Source organism: Canis lupus, chromosome 9, assembly GCF_048164855.1.
Source record: "Canis lupus baileyi chromosome 9, mCanLup2.hap1, whole genome shotgun sequence".
Taxonomy (NCBI): Eukaryota; Metazoa; Chordata; class Mammalia; order Carnivora; family Canidae; genus Canis; species Canis lupus.
Window position 1 is genome coordinate 1,650,131 of NC_132846.1, and position 15,575 is coordinate 1,665,705.

Sequence of the window (15,575 nt, forward strand, 5' to 3'; positions counted from 1 at the left end):
CAAAGAAGACAACACGTGGCCAACAGAGACATGAAAAAAAATGCTCCACATCACTCATTATCAGGAAAATACAAAACAAAACAAAACCCACAATGAGATACCACCTCACAGCCCAGGGCCCCGGGTGACAAAGCCCACCTCACATCTGGCAGAATGGTTAAAATGAACAAGACAGAAAAACAACAAACTTTGGCCAGGTTGTGGAGAAAAGGGTACCGTCTTGCACTGTTGGTGAGAATGCAAAGTGGAGCGGCCACTCTGGAAAAGTGCAGGTTCCTCAAGAACTTAAAAACAGAGCTCCCCTATGTCCTAGCAAATGTGCTACCGGGTATTTACCACAAAGATACAGAGGTAGTGAAAAGAAGGGTCACCTGCACCCCAATGTTCACAGCATCAATGTTCACAGTGGTCAAAATATGGAACGAGCCCACATATCCATCGCCAGATGAATGGATAAAGAAGACGTGGGCTATAGTTACAGTGGGATATTACTGAGCCTTTAGAAAGGACGAATCTTTACCACTTCTATTGACATGAATGGAACTGGAGGGTATTAGCCAGAGAGTGAAATAAGTCAATCAGTGAAAGACAATTATCATACGGTTTCATTCACATGTGAAATATAAGAAACATTGCATAGAATCATAGGGGAATTGAGGGAAAATTGAATGGGAAGTCATAGAGAGAGAGAGAGAAACCATGACAGACTCTTAACTCTGTGAAATAAACTGAGGGTGGCTAGAGGGGAGGTGGACAGGGGATCAGGACCTGGGTAAGGGGCATCAAGGAGGGCACATGGTGTGAGGAGCACTGGGTTTTACACACAAATGATAATTTATGGATATCTACATCTGAAACTAATGGTTTATGATATGCTGGCAAATTGAATTCAAATTTTTAACAAGTAAAATAAAAATAAGATAAAATAACATATTTGTGTAAATAGAATGGGAAAAAGGGGATCCCTGGGTGGTGCAGCGGTTTGGCGCCTGCCTTTGGCCCAGGGCGCGATCCTGGAGACCCGGGATCGAGTCCCATGTCGGGCTCCTGGTGCATGGAGCCTGCTTCTCCCTCTGCCTATGTCTCTGCGCCTCTCTCTCTCTCTCTCTCTGTGTGACTATCATAAATAAATAAAAAAAAATAAAAAAAAAGAATGGGTAAAAGGAAATCAAGATAATAAGGGCCAAGGCTGTCAGCAAGATGGCAGGAGAGTAGGATTCCGAAATCCCCTATCCCCAACAACTTAGTTAACTTTCAAATCATTCTGAAAACCTACGAATTCGGCCTGGGATTTAAAGAGAGAACAGCTGGAAGGTTACAGTGAGAAGAGTTTGCGCTTCTATCAAGGTAGGAAGACGAAAAAATAAAGAACAAGACTCCACCGTGGGAGGGGAGAACCCCCACGAAGAGCCGCGCTAAGGCCCAGCAGGAGACACTCCAGGACAGGAAAGCCCAGACCGGGATAATCAGGAAGTTTACCAATCTTCCCCGATGGAAAGGCGCTCACAGGGAACTCGGGCAGGATCCCAGGAGGGGCAGTGGAGCCCCCAGGGTCCAGGGGTCACTAACAGAGGAAGTGGGGAGAGCGCGCCACACACCATGGGCGGAGCTCTGAAAAGGTCTGGAGCACGCACTCATCGGATCCCGGGAGCAGCTCAGGTGGTGGCTATGGCACCGGCTCGGCAAGGAGGGGAATGCGTGGCCCGCAGGAGGGGAGAGCGATTCCAGCGGCGCAGGCCCGGGAGCCCAGGGCCCCGGGTAACAAAGCCCAGGATCTGGCGATCCCCTTGGGCAATCGGGGGCGGGAGGACACAGGACAGCGAGGATGCTCCTGCCACCTGAGCTGTACAGGTCAGTGCCACCAACACCCGGTGTTGCCAGGCTCTTGCGGACTGGGAGCTACAGGATTTAATGTGGGAGCTGACTTTCGGGCTGGAGAGCTGGCCGCCGCCAGTGTTGTTGTTCCTCCCTATGTCACCTTGCGCCTGGGTCGGAGTGAGGTGGCCATAATACAAGAATCCATCCAAAAACTGGAAAGAACTCAAATACAAAAGCTAACCTTACACATAAAGGAACTAGAGAAAAAACAACAAATAGATCCTACACCCAGCAGCAGAAGAAGAGAATTAATAAAGATTCGAGCAGAACTCAGCCAAATCAAGACCAGAAGAACTGTGGAACAGATCAACAGAACCAGGAGTTGGTTCTTGAAAGAATTAATGAGATAGATAAACCATTAGGGAGCGTTATTAAAAAGAAGAGGGAGGAGGAGGGGCAAGATGACGGAAGAGTAGGGTCTCCAAATCACCTGTCTCCACCAAATTACCTAGAAAACCTTCAAATTATCCTGAAAATCTATGAATTCGGCCTGAGAATTAAACAGAGAACACCTGGAATGCTACAGTGAGAAGAGTTCGCGCTTCTATCAAGGTAGGAAGACGAGGGAAAAAAAAATAAAGAAACAAAAGGCCTCCAAGGGGGAGGGGCCCCGCGAGGAGCCGGGCTGAGGCCGGGGCGAGTGTCCCCAGGACAGGAGAGCCCCGACCCGGAGAAGCAGGAGCTGCACCGACCTTCCCAGGGGAAAGGGGCTCGCGGGGAGGTGGAGCAGGACCCGGAAGGGCGGGGATGCCCTCGGGCTCCAGGGGACACTAACAGACACCTGTGCCCCGGGGGAGTGCGCCGAGCTCCCTAAGGGCTGCAGCGCATGCGGGACCCGGAGCAGCTCGGAAGGGCTAGGGCGGCGACTCGCGGAGGGGGCTGCGGGGCGGGAGCAGCTCGGGGGGCCCGGGGAGAGGAAGAGGCTCCGTGTGGAGGGGGCTGCGGGGCGGGAGCGCGAATCCAACAGCGCAGGCCCCAATGCACAGGGCGCCGGGACACAGCCCAGGATCCAGCCTCCCCCCGGGACAGGCAGAGGCTGGGAGGGCCCAGGACAGCAAGGACGCTCCTGCCCCAGCTGAGCAGATCAACGGCCCCGCCCCGGAGCCTCCAGGCCCTGCAGACAGAGAGCTCGGGAGTTACTACGGGAGCTGACTCCAGGGCTCCAGAGTTGGCCCCGCCACTGCGGTTGTTCCTCCTGGGGCCTCACGGGGTAAACAACCCCCACTGAGCCCTGCACCAGGCAGGGGCAGAGAAGCTCCCCCAAGTGCTGACACCTAAAAATCAGCACAACAGGCCCTTCCCCCAGAAGACCAGCTACACAGACAAGCTACAGGGGAAGTCAAGGGACTTAAAGTACACAGAATCAGAAGATACCCCCCCCTTGGTTCTCTCTTTTTGTTTTGTTTTGTTTTGTTTTGCTTTTTGATTTGTTTCCTTCCCCCACCCCCTTTTTTTTCCTTTCTTTCTTTTTCTTTCTCTTCTTTTTTTTCGTTTTTTTCTTCCTTTTTTTTCCTCTTTCTCTTTTCTTTCCTTCTTTCTCTCCTCTCTTTTTCTCCTTTTCCCAATAAAACTTGCTTTTGGCCACTCTGCACTGAGCAAAATGACTAGAAGGAAAACCTCACCGCAAAAGAAAGAATCAGAAACAGTCCTCTCTCCCACAGAGTTACAAAATCTGGATTACAATTCAATGTCAGAAAGCCAATTCAGAAGCACTATTATACAGCTACTGGTGGCTCTAGAAAAAAGCATAAAGGACTCAAGAGACTTCATGACTGCAGAATTTAGAGCTAATCAAGCAGAAATTAAAAATCAATTGAATGAGATGCAATCCAAACTAGAAGTCCTAACAACGAGGGTTAATGAGGTGGAAGAACCAGTGAGTGACATAGAAGACAAGTTGATAGCAAAGAGGGAAACTGAGGAAAAAAGAGACAAACAATTAAAAGACCATGAAGATAGATTAAGGGAAATAAACGACAGCCTGAGGAAGAAAAACTTACGTTTAATTGGGGTTCCCGAGGGCGCCGAAAGGGACAGAGGGCCAGAATATGTATTTGAACAAATTCTAGCTGAAAACTTTCCTAATCTGAGAAGGGAAACAGGCATTCAGATCCAGGAAATAGAGAGATCCCCCCCCTAAAATCAATAAAAACCGTTCAACACCTCGACATTTAATAGTGAAGCTTGCAAATTCCAAAGATAAAGAGAAGATCCTTAAAGCAGCAAGAGACAAGAAATCCCTGACTTTTATGGGGAGGAGTATTAGGGTAACAGCAGACCTCTCCACAGAGACCTGGCAGGCCAGAAAGGGCTGGAAGGATATATTCAGGGTCCTAAATGAGAAGAACATGCAACCAAGAATACTTTATCCAGCAAGGCTCTCATTCAAAATGGAAGGAGAGATAAAGAGCTTCCAAGACAGGCAGGAACTGAAAGAATATGTGACCTCCAAACCAGCTCTGCAAGAAATTTTAAGGGGGACTCTTAAAATTCCCCTTTAAGAAGTTCAGTGGAACAATCCACAAAAACAAGGACTGAATGGATATCATGATGACACTAAACTCATATCTCTCAATAGTAACTCTGAACGTGAACGGGCTTAATGACCCCATCAAAAGGTGCAGGGTTTCAGACTGGATAAAAAAGCAGGACCCATCTATTTGCTGTCTACAAGAGACTCATTTTAGACAGAAGGACACCTACAGCCTGAAAATAAAAGGTTGGAGAACCATTTACCATTCGAATGGTCCTCAAAAGAAAGCAGGGGTAGCCATCCTTATATCAGATAAACTAAAATTTACCCCGAACTTTGTAGTGAGAGATAAAGAGGGACACTATATCATACTTAAAGGATCTATTCAACAAGAGGACTTAACAATCCTCAATAAATATGCCCCGAATGTGGGAGCTGCCAAATATATAAATCAATTATTAACCAAAGTGAAGAAATACTTAGATAATAATACACTTATACTTGGTAACTTCAATCTAGCTCTTTCTATACTCGATAGGTCTTCTAAGCACAACATCTCCAAAGAAACGAGAGCTTTAAATGATACACTAGTCCAGATGGATTTCACAGATATCTACAGAACTTTACATCCAAACTCATCCAAACTCAACTGAATACACATTCTTCTCAAGTGCACACAGCAAATAGATCCTACACCCAGGAGAAGAAGAGAGTTAATAAATATTCGAGCAGAACTCAACGAAACCGAGACCAGAACTGTGGAACAGATCAACAGAACCAGGAGTTGGTTCTTTGAAAGAATTAATGAGATAGATAAACCCTTAGCCAGCCTTATTAAAAAGAAGAGAGAGAAGACTCAAATTAATAAAATCATGAATGAGAAAGGAGAGATCACTACCAACACCAAGGAAATACCAACGATTTTAAAAACATATTATGAACAGCTATATGCCAATAAATTAGGCAATCTAGAAAAAAATGGATGCATTCCTGGAAAGCCACAAACTACCAAAACTGGAACAGGAAGAAATAGAAAAACTTAACAGGCCAATAACCAGGGAGGAAATTGAAGCAGTCATCAAAAACCTCCCAAGACACAAGAGTTCAGGGCCAGATGGCTTCCCAGGGGGATTGTATCAAACGTTTAAAGAAGAAACCATACCTATACTACTAAAGCTGTTTGGAAAGATAGAAAGAGATGGAGTACTTCCAAATTCATTCTATGAGGCCAGCATCACCTTAATTCCAAAACCAGACAAAGACCCCACCAAAAAGGAGAATTACAGACCAATATCCCTGATGAACATGGATGCAAAAATTCTCAACAAGATACTGGCCAATAGGTTCCAAGAGTACATTAAGAAAATTATTCACCATGAACAAGTAGGATTTATCCCCAGAACACAAGGCTGGTTCAACACCCGTAAAACAATCAATGTGATTCATCATATCAGCAAGAGAAAAATCAAGAACCATATGATCCTCTCATTAGATGCAGAGAAAGCATTTGACAAAATACAGCATCCATTCCTGATCAAAACTCTCCAGAGTGTAGGGATAGAGGGAACATTCCTCAACATCTTAAAAGCCATCTACGAAAAGCCCACAGCAAATATCATTCTCAATGGGGAAGCACTGGGAGCCTTTCCCCTAAGATCAGGAACAATACAGGGATGTCCACTCTCACCACTGCTATTCAACATAGTACTGGAAGTCCTAGCCTCAGCAATCAGACAACAAAAAGACATTAAAGGCATTCAAATTGGCAAAGAAGAAGTCAAAGTCTCCCTCTTTGCCGATGACATGATACTCTACATAGAAAATCCAAAAGCCTCCACCCCAAGATTGCTAGAACTCATACAGCAATTCAGTAGCGTGGCAGGATACAAAATCAATGCCCAGAAATCAGTGGCATTTCTATACACTAACAATGAGACTGAAGAAAGAGAAATTAAGGAGTCAATCCCATTTACAATTGCACCCAAAAGCATAAGATACCTAGGAATAAACCTAACCAAAGAGGTAAAGGATCTATACCCTCAAAACTATAGAACTATTCTGAAAGAAATTGAGGAAGACACAAAGAGATGGAAAAATATTCCATGCTCATGGATTGGAAGAATTAATATTTTAAAAATGTCAATGTTACCCAGGGCAATTTACATGATTAATGGAATCCCTATCAAAATACCATGGACTTTCTTCAGAGAGTTACAACAAATTATTTTAAGATTTCTGTGGAATCAGAAAAGACCCCAAATAGCCAGGGGAATTTTAAAAAAGAAAACCATAGCTGGGGGCATCACAATACCAGATTTCAGGCTGTACTACAAAGCTGTGGTCATCAAGACAGTGTGGTACTGGCACAAACACAGACACATAGATCAATGGAACAGAATAGAGAACCCAGAAGCGGACCCTGAACTTTATAATCAACTAATATTCAATAAAGGAGGAAAGACTATCCACTGGAAGAAAGACAGTCTCTTCAATAAATGGTGCTGGGAAAATTGGACATCCACATGCAGAAGAATGGAACTAGACCACTCTCTTGTACCATACACAAAGAGAAACTCAAAATGGATGAAAGATCTCAATGTTAGACAAGAGTCCATCAATATCCTGGAAGGGAACACAGGCAACACCCTTTTTGAACTCGGCCACAGTAATTTCTTGCAAGATACATCCACGAAGGCAAAAGAAACAAAAGCAAAAATGAACTATTGGGACTTCATCAAGATAAGAAGCTTTTGCACAGCAAAGGATACAGTCAACAAAACTCAAAGACAACCTACAGAATGGGAAAAGATATTTGCAAATGAAGTATCAGATAAAGGGCTAGTTTCCAAGATCTATAAAGAACTTATTAAACTCAACACCAAAGAAACAAACAATCCAATCATGAAATGGGCAAAAGACATGAACAGAAATCTCACAGAGGAAGACATAGACATGGCCAACATGCACATGAGAAGATGCTCTGCTTCACTTGCCATCAGGGAAATACAAATCAAAACCACAAGGAGATACCACCTCACACCAGTGAGAATAGGGAAAATTAACAAGGCAGGAAACCACAAATGTTGGAGAGGATGCGGAGAAAAGGGAACCCTCTTACACTGTTGGTGGGAATGTGAACTGGTGCAGCCACTCTGGAAAACTGTGTGGAGGTTCCTCAAAGAGTTAAAAATAGATCTGTCCTACGACCCAGCAATTGCACTGTTGGGGATTTACCCCAAAGATTCAGATGCAATGAAATGCTGGGACACCTGCACCCCGATGTTTCTAGAGGCAATGTCCACAATAGCCAAACTGTGGAAGGAGCCTCGGTGTCCATCGAAAGATGAATGGATAAAGAAGATGTGGTTTATGTATACAATGGAATATTACTCAGCCATTAGAAACGACAAATACCCACCATTTGTTTCAACATGGATGGAACTGGAGGGTATTATGCTGAGTGAAGTTAGTCAATCGGAGAAGGAGAAACATTATATGTTCTCATATATTTTGGATAATAAATGATAGTGAAAGGGAATATTAGGGAAGGGTGAAGAAATGTGTGGGAAATATCAGAAAGGGAGACAGAACATAAAGACTCCTAACTCTGGGAAATGAACTAGGGGTGGTGGAAGGGGAGGAGGGCGGGGGTTGGGAGTGAATGGGTGATGGGCACTGTTGGGGGCACTTGACGGGATGAGCACTGGGTGTTATTCTGTATGTTGGTAAATTGAACACCAATAAAAAATAAATTTATTAAAAAAAAGAACTTATGAAACTCAACAGCAAAGAAACTAACAATCCAATCATGAAATGAGCAAAAGACATGAACAGAAATCTCACAGAGGAAGACATAGACATGGCCAACATGCACATGAACAGGTGCTCTGCAGCACTGGCCATCAGGGAAATACAAATCAAAACGACAATGAGATACCACCTCACACCAGTGAGAATGGGGAAAATTAACAAGGCAGGAAACCACAAATGTTGGGGAGGATGTGGAGAAAAGGGAACCCTCCTACACTGTTGGTGGGAATGTGAACTGGTGCAGCCACCCTGGAAAACTGTGGGGAGGTTCCTCAAAGAGTTAGAAATAGACCTGCCCTATGACCCAGCAATTGCACTGTTGGGGATTTACCCCAAAGATACAGATGCAGTGAAACCCCGGGACACATGCACCCCGATGATTACAGCAGCAATGTCCACAATAGCCAAAATGTGGAAGGAGCCTCGGTGTCCATCGAAAGATGAATGGATAAAGAGGACGTGGTTTATGTATACAATGGAACATTACTCAGCTGTTAGAAACGACAAATACCCACCATTTGCTTTGACGTGGATGGAACTGAAGGGTGTTATGCTGAGTGTAATAAGTCAATCAGACAAGGACAAACATTTTATGGTCTTACTCACTTGGGGAATATAAATAATAGTGAAAGGGAATTGAGGGGAAGAGAGTAGAAATGGGTGGGAAATACCAGAAAGGGAGACAGAACATGAGAGACTCCTAACTCTGGGAAACAAACTATGGGTGGTGGAAGAGGATAGGGTGGGGGGTGGGGGTGACTGGGTGACGGTAACTGAGGGGGGCACTTGACGGGAGGAGCACTGGTTGTTTTTCTGTAGATTGGCAAATTGAACACCAATAAAAAATAAATTTATTATTAAAAGAAAAAAGACTCCTATGTCTGGGAAACGAATTAGGGGTGGTGGAAAGGGAGGAGGGCAGGGGGTGGGAGTGAATGGGTGACAGGCACTGACAGGGGCACTTGACGGGATGAGCACTGGGTGTTTTTCTCTATGTTGGCAAATTGAACACCAATAAAAAATAAATTTATTATTAAAAATTCATTTGTCAAGATCAGTGATATTTTTTTTCTGGGATACAAGCATGGCTCAATATTTGTTAATCAATCAGTATGATACACCCCATCAATAAAAGAAAAATTGAAAAGCAGTTGTTCATTTCAATTGATGCAGAAAAAGCATTTGACAAAATATAACATCTATTCATGATAAAAACTCTCAAAAAAGTGGAAACATAACTCAACATAATAAGTCATCTATGAAAAACCCACTATCATCATCCTCAATGGTGATCAACTCAGAGCTTTAACTCTAAGTTCAGAGAAAAGACAAGAATGTCCACTCTTACCACTTTTATTCAGCATAGTACTGGAAGTCCTAGCCATGGTGAGTCGACAAAATAAAAAAAAGAAAGAAAGCATCCAAATTCGTAAGGAAGAAGTAAAACTTTCACTATTTGCAGACAAGATGATATGCTACATAGAAAACCAAAAAAAAAAAAAAAAAACCTAGAACTTATAAATGAATTAAGGAAAGTTGTTTTTACTTTAAGTATATTTAAGTAAAGAATACAAAATCAATTCACAGAAGTTGGTTGCATTTCATACACTAATAATGATGTACTGGAAAGAGATATTAAGAAAACAGTCCCATTTATAATTACAGCAAAAATAAAACACATAAGAATAAACTTAACCAAGGATGTGAAAGACCTATACTCTGACAACACTGATGAAAGAGATTGAAGGTGACAAGAACAAATGGAAAGATATTCCATGTTGGGATCAAGTCCCACATCAGGCTCCCTGCCTGGAGTCTGCTTCTCCCTCTGCCTATGTCTCTGCTTCTCTCTGTGTCTCTCATGAATAAATAAATAAAATCTTAAAAAGTACCAGCAGCATTTTTCACAGAACCGGAAAATTTGTATGGAACCAAAAATGTCTCTGACTAGCCAAAACATTCTTGAAGAACAAAGCTGGAATCATTACAATTCTGGAGTTCAAGTTATATTACAAAGATGTAGTAATCAAAATAGTATGGTTCTGGTACAAAAATAGACATACAGATCAATGGAACCGAATAGAAAACTCAGAAATAAACTCACAAATACATGGTCAATTAATCTTTGCCAAAACAGGAAAGAATATCTAATGGGGAAAAGACAGTCTTTTCAACAAACAGTGCTGGGGAAACTAGATAGCAACACACAAAAGATTAAAACTGGACCACTTTGTTACACCATATACAAAAATAAATGCAAAATGTAGATACCATCACACACCTGTCAGAAAGGCTTTAAAAAATTGGTGTAGCCACTGTAGAAAACAGGATGGAGTTTCCTCCAAAAATTAAAGATAGTATTACCATATGATCCAGGAATTCCACAACTGGGTATTTTCCAGAAAATGAAAATACAAATACTAGAAGATAGAGCCTCCCATATGTTTGTTGCAGTATTATTTACAGTAGCCAAGATATGGAAGCAACTCACATTTCCATCAACAGAAGAATAAAATGATATGCAGCATATATATATATGCAGCATATATATGTTTATATATACATAATATATACATAAATATAAATAAATATATATGCATATTTATATATACATAAATATATAGAATAATATTGAGTCAAGAAGTAGAATAAGATCTTGCCATTTACAACAATATGGATGGACCTAGAGGTTATTACTATGCTAAGGGAAAAAGTTAGACAAACACTATATAATTTCACTCATACGTGGAATTTAAGAAACAAAAGAGAGGGGGGAAAAAGAGATGATAATGAGATCCTTAAATACAGTGAACAGACTTGATGGCTGCCACAGAACTCTTGGTGAGAGAATGAATGAAATAGGTAAAGGGGAGTAAGAGTTTACTTATCTTGATGGTCATTAAGAAATGCATAGAATTGTGGAATAATTATGTTGTACACCTGAAACTAACAGAACATTGCATTGTAAACTTGGAAGTTGCTTTGAGAGTAAAGCTCTGATGTTCTTACTATATTAACAACAGGAAAATAGTAATAATGTGAAGTGAAAGATGTGCTAATTTACCTTACTATGGTAAATATTTTGCAACTTATACAGGCATCAAATTATCATATTATACACTTTTAATTTGGACAATGTTACAATCCATTATATCTCAATAAAACTGGGGAAAAGATCGTTGAAGACACTTGCACACACAAATGCACACACACACACATATATAGCAGTTTTGGGGGTACTGTTTATTTCATCAGAATATACTTTTATGATACATTTTCCCCCTCAAATCTTGAGTACTTCCTCAAATTATTTTTTCAGAAGAGCCTTCTAGTTATCTTGTTTAGCTTTTATTCATTATTTATGATGGCTATGTAATTATCCATCATATGGATGGACCACAATTTATTCAGCCATTATCAGACTGGCTATTGCCAGTCTTGGAGCAAACAATACCATAAAAATTATGCATTTGCAAATGTTAAGTTGAGATCACAAGCAAGGAGGCGACAACTCAGACAATTCCTGAGGAAAAAATGTGAAACAATATTTAATTTTAATTAATTGAATTCCAAAAAAGGCATAGCCATCTACCTTTATCCCAGTAAAGCCAAATATGCCTTTTTCCACACATTATATCCACCAATAGATTTTATTGTTTTTATTTTTTATGATTTATTTATTTATTTGAGAGAAAGAGTGTGCACATGAATGGTGGGAGGGGCAGAAGCAGAGGGAGAAAGAGAATCTCAAACAGACTCCTCACTGAGCTCAGAACTAGACACAGTGCTGATCTCACAATGCCAAGTCAAAATCAAGAGTCAGGGGGCTCCTGGGTGGCTCAGTCAGTTGGGCATCTGCCTTCTGCTTGGGTCATGATCTCAGAGTCCTAGGACCAAGTCCTGCATCAGGCTCCCTGCTCATTGGGGAACCCGCTTCTCCATCTCCTCCTTGCTTATGCTATCTTGGTCACTATCTCTGTCTCTCTCAAATAAATAAGTAAAATCTTAAAAAAAATTTTTTTTCTAAAAAATTCAAGAGTTGGTCATTTAACTGACTGACCCACTGATGTATCCCCATCCACCAACAGATTTTAGAGTCCTTTCTGGTTTTTTATGAGCTGAGCGATGTTAAATAATATATACTACTAAAATTAACTTTTATTCCCCTTGGGGCATGGCTGGTTATGGTTAATTACAAATTTTGCAATATATTTCACTCATAAACTTTCATTATGATTCATATGGTCTGGTATCAAAACCATTTCCTTAGTCACAGAAAACTAAAGAAAATGTAGATAAACTACATCAGGAGAATCTTGCCTTGGGCCTTACCGGGACTCATAATTCTAACAGAAGTTTATCTCTTTTGTCATGTGAAAGTTGGGACCACCTGAAATTGCCTGGTCACAATATCAGAGACAAGGCTTGTGTGGATGCCCTTCACAGCTCTTCATTTCAGGAGTGGCTGACCAGCTTCCATCCTGCCCATGTTCTGTGCACCAGTGGAACCATCCACTCTGGTCATATGCATCAATCTGATTGCATGTGTTCCTTATGCAGTCATGGATCTCATCCTCAGAAGCCAACTCAACTTCCCACTAATATTCCTCTAACCAACTGTGAAATGTTACTCATCTCTATTAGGTCACTTGAACTTTACTGATGGTCCAGTCTGCTCCATTCTTTGGTAAAATTTACAATTACATAGACCACCAGCTTCCCAAATTCTTCAATCACTTTTATTTCTGTGCATCAAAAGTGACCCACTTACCCAATTATTATAAGCAAATGACAGTGTCTCAGAAGCACTTAAAAGTATTGCATAAGGAGACTCCTAACTCTGGGAAACAAAGGGTCACGGAAGGGGAGGTGGGGGGGTAGGGTAACTGGGTGACAGGCACTAAGGACAGCACATGATGGGATGAGCACTGAGTGTTATACTATATGGTGGCAAATTGAAATCAAACTAAAAAATGGGGACACCTTGCTGGCTCAGCTGTTGAACACTTGCTTTGGGCTTGGGGTGTGATCCTGGAGTTCTGGGATCAAGTCCCTGATCAGGCTTCCCATGGATAAATTTTATTTTATTTTTTTTTTTTTTTATAGATTTTTATTTATTTATTCATGATAGTCACAGAGAGAGAGAGAGAGAGGCAGAGACACAGGCAGAGGGAGAAGCAGGCTCCATGCACCGGGGGCCCGATGTGGGATTCGATCCCGGGTCTCCAGGATCGTGCTCTGGGCCAAAGGCAGGCGCCAAACCGCTGCGCCACCCAGGGATCCCTCATGGATAAATTTTAAAATGTAAAAAAAATATATTGCATAAGGAAAAAGACAATTCTGACTATTTACTGATTCCAGAAAGTATGTTGAATATTTACCATGGGGAGGCCTTGAAAATGCTTAAAATCAAAAGAAAACCCAACTACCCTTGCCAATGACAGACATTATTTTTACTCAAAGATAAGTACATCGATTTCTGAAGGAAGAATCTTTTTGAACTATATGTAAACTGACTCTTGCTAATCTGAGAATGACTGAGAAACTTTCTAAAAAGACAAGCAGGGAGAAAAAAACCAATATGTCGAGTTGCCAGGGAATTCAAGAAAAGCACTATTGTTTCTCCTAATAAGATCCATTTCTTTTTACACATCAGTTCCATCTGTCTTTCCTAAGAAGTTGGCACTTCTAACAACAGAAATTAGCAAGACTTGAATCACCAATAACATGAACAAATGTAAGCCTCAGAGGACACTGAGAAATGTCTCAATATTGGAGGTACAAAAAGAGAAGATTGGAACTTAGTCTATGCATATAAATTGGAATAAAAAAGAGCAGTTAAATTAACCCATTTTGGGAACAAATGGTTAGAATCTGAGAGAAATTTCTTAACAAACTATTCATTTATGATTGAATTAATATTGCCAGTGGAATTCAATGATGTGAATTGCCCATAGGGCTATGGAAAAGTTCTTCATGCTGATAAATGTGATTGTGGATGCTCCTGGAGTTTTTATCCTTGACTCAAAATAGCTCTTTTCCACATTGATATTTATGTGTTTTGTTAAGAGACTGGATGTTTCCTCAGGATTTTCTGAAAAGCCCCCACCACATCTTTGTTTCTCAAGCTGTAGATGAGTGGATTTAGCATGGGTGTGAGGACTGTGCAAAATACAGACACAGCCTGTTCTTGCTCAACGGTGTGGAAGAAACCAGGTGTCATGTACATATAAACACATGGTCCTAGATAAAAACTTACCACCGTAAGATGGGATGAGCATGTGGCCAAGGCTTTGGTCCTGCCTTGGGGGGATCTCATATGAAGAACAGTGAGGAAGATGAAAGTGTAGGAAGCCATGATAAGTCCAAAAGGGACAATGATAAAAGCAATGCCCATAACGAAGACCACCAGCTCATAGGTGGAAGTGTCTTTGCATGAGATCTTCATGATTGCTGGCAATCACAGAAGGAATGGTAGATTTCTCTGGAGCCACAGATAGGTAGACTCATGGTATAGGTTGTATGAGCTGTGGAAGCTAAAATGCCCCCAATCCAAGACAAAGGGCCATTTGCAGACAGACCTTTTGGTTCATAATCACTACATATCTCAAAGGGTGACAGACAGATACATATCAGTCATAGGCCATAAGGGTCAGGAGGATGCATTCAGCACCTCCAAGAGTAAAGAAGAAAAATATCTGGGTTCCACAGGCAAGATGTGTGATGTTTTTTCTTCCAGAGAGAAAGTTTATCATCTTTGGAACAGTGCTACTGATGAAGGCCAGATCTACGAGAGAAAGCTGACTAAGGAGGAAGTACATTGGGGTGTGAAGCCTCAAGTATATCCAGATAAGAAAAAGCAGGATGAAGTTCCCAGTGACTGCAACCAGGTAGATCAGGATGATAGTGTAGATAAGGATGCTGACATACTTCACATTGGGGAAGAGTCCTGAGAGAATGAAATCTGTTGTTACCATCTCATTTCCTCCCTCCATGGCTATAACTGATCTGGTTGAACCAATATCAGAAAGGGAGATAGAACATGGAAGATTCCTAACTCTGGGAAACGAACTAGGGGTGGTGGAAGGGGAGGAGGGCAGGGGGTGGGGGTGACTGGGTGGTGGGCACTGAGGTGGGCACTTGATGGGATGAGCACTGGGTGTTATTCTGTATGTTGGCAAATTGAACACCAATAAAAAATAAATTTATTATTAAAAAAACTTTTAAATAGTAAAAAAAAAAGGAGAAGGCAAGGAAAATAAGAGCAAATGAGATATTATAAGACCTCTCGAAATGTTTTTGTTGTGAGTTGATTATTGCTGTAATAATACAAGATGAAAAATAACTCTATGAATTTCAGTGGCTTATAACAACAAATGTGTTTTCTTATTCCCACATCTACAGGCCAGTTTAG

At 41.5% G+C, this 15,575-nt stretch overlaps 1 pseudogene; it reads right to left on the reverse strand.

Annotated features, from left to right (window-relative positions):
- Positions 1-14,225: 14,225 nt before the first annotated feature.
- LOC140640634 (olfactory receptor 2T11-like) lies at positions 14,226-15,156 on the reverse strand (annotated as a pseudogene).
- Positions 15,157-15,575: the final 419 nt, after the last annotated feature.